This window comes from Montipora capricornis, chromosome 14 (genome assembly GCF_036669925.1).
Source record: "Montipora capricornis isolate CH-2021 chromosome 14, ASM3666992v2, whole genome shotgun sequence".
NCBI classification, from domain to species: domain Eukaryota; kingdom Metazoa; phylum Cnidaria; class Anthozoa; order Scleractinia; family Acroporidae; genus Montipora; species Montipora capricornis.
In genome coordinates, this window is record NC_090896.1 from 13086822 (window position 1) to 13089321 (window position 2500).

General features: G+C 37.2%; 1 protein-coding gene across 1 annotated transcript in view; it reads right to left on the reverse strand.

Moving 5' to 3' along the window:
• LOC138032106 (uncharacterized) overlaps positions 1-2500 on the reverse strand; it is an 86613-nt gene that overhangs the window by 3453 nt on the left and 80660 nt on the right. The window lies entirely within an intron of this gene.

Below are 2500 nucleotides of genomic sequence, written 5' to 3' on the forward strand. Positions count from 1 at the left end.
TCTTTCAATAATTCTTGGCTGTCACATTTCCAATTATTAGTCTCTGAAGACTGTGCAGAGTTGATCACAGATCCACGTAAGGTGTTCGATTCGTTCTGTGTCTTCATTGAACCCATAAGTTACCAGAGAATTTTCCATTTGGTTTCAGTGTTATACATAACAGCACACTTGGTAAAATATTTGAAAAACAGCTCACTTTGATTTCGGCTCGACGGGCAATAGATTGTTGTCGAAGTCCATTACTTGTCGCTTTTAAGATTCCAGGAGTTTGTTTTTCGCCGCCTGCCTAGTTTATCCAACTGACTTTCCATTATTGAGCTCCATAAGGGTATATTTTGTTGAAGGATCCTCTAAAACGCCATTCGCGTTACACGACTTTCGACGCCATTGCAGGCTAAGTTAATGATTCTACTGTGTCGACCAGAGAAATCTTTGCATTTCCACTACCCTCTCAATCCTAAGAAAATGTGCGGAGAAGGCTCTATGCCCAAAGACACCACTTACCAGGGAAGTGACAGGCAAGACTTTTACCGACACGGAAAATAAAAATAAAACGGAAAAATCTACCAAATTTCTCACTGGGATTGCCATACGGCAACCCAGTAACAAGATGAAAGTTGCCAATCATTTATTGACTCTTTATTCTCGACATTCACAACAACAGATAGCGATGCGTCTTTCTCAAATTGGCCACAGTCATTGAGAGCATTCAGAATAGCTTCATTCAAGCACAAAACGCTACACCAACTATGGTAAAAAATGGTAACAACAACACTAGTCACGATACAAATAATTGCACATGAAATAGCGTTACAGCTCCAAATACAAATGAATTCAGTAATAGCAGAAAACAAAAAGCCATGATAATACAAATAGACAGAAAATTCACCTTTTTCAGAAATTTAACTAAATGCATTCGGCTAGGCGTACATCTCTGCGACTCGATACCGCTAGCACTAACTTTGACATCACGAACTTTCTACTCTAGGCAACTTTCACAGTTCTATGCTTCTCTCATTTGGCATTTGGTTTTAATGCAGTTCATATCAGTGTAGTTCATATCATGATTTTCACATATTTGCTCATTTAGTACACATTTGTTCTCAATATAGCTTTCTTTCAGTTTGCGGACCAACCCGGGCCAAAACAATCGCTCAACCGCATCTTTTACTGTGGGTCTACGGCAAACGGCGTGTGCATAAGTGAGTAGTTTGAGCGTTCCGAGGAAGAACCTTAATACAACAAAAAGCAATATGGTCACAAACGACATACTGTCATGGGCTTCACACACAACTTGATCGCGCTAAAGAATGATATTTGGTATGATCACTCAATCATGTGATTGTGCCTGTCTTGTTATACTTATTATACTTAGGATCGAAATTCTCCAATCACAATTAGTTATTTTAACAACCTGTTTCCTCAGAAGGACGTCTGTGAAGCTGCCCAATCAAAACACGACAACTTCGATCCTCTTAGTGGTATAAATTCACAGAAAAAATAAAATGTCAAGACCAGTAAATGATCACACAAACGAAGCCAATGGCGAGAAATAATATTTCAAGAGAATAGCTTAAAATAAAATTTGTGCGAAATCTCTCTCTTTAAGAAAGTTAAAGAAATATTGTTGCTTTCTAAAGTTAACAATAACTTCATTGCATGTTACGCTACAGTGACTATACTAAAATCTTTTTCTGACCTTAAAAACAATCGCTAGCTGTAATCATTTGCCAGAAAGATCACGGCTACAAATGCCTGTCATCTTAATGCGCATTAAATTTCAACTCATGAATGCAAATTAGTTAAGCTCGAATATTACACAGCACAATAAATCACAATAGTTGAAATGTCTCACAAAAACCTTTCCAGCGTGAAATTTATTGAAACTAACAACATATTTGCTACTGGAGACAAACAAAACCTTTTCTATTCCAATTGCGTGCGTGCAAACGAGAAACAATCCGTCTCACAATGCAAATAAATAAATTTCTCAGTTCAAGATTAAACTCTTTCCTAAAGAACCTTTTCCGAAGCACAAAATAGACAACAAGCTTGCTTTCCAATAATTCTTCACTGTCACATTTTCAATTATTTTTTTACCTGAAAACTATACAGCTTGACTACAAATTAAATGCAAATTGCCAGACAAATGAGATGCCACTTCGGTAAACACTGTGATACATTCAAGATGTTTGATTCCTTTTACACGCATACTGAATTTCCCACTTATGTCAGTGTTCTACATACCAGCACAGTTTATAAAATAAGATTAAAAACAACGCACACTCATATCCGACTGCAACTGTTGTCGAAGACCATTCCTCGTCGCTTTTAAGATCCAGATATTTATTTTCCCTGCCTGTTTCATTACTCCAATTGACGTTCCATTCTACGTCTCATAAAGGTATATTTTTTCCACTAAAACGCCATTCGCGTTACAATGACTTTCAACGCCATTGCAGGTTTAATAATTAAATGTTCTCCTGTGTTCACCAGGGAA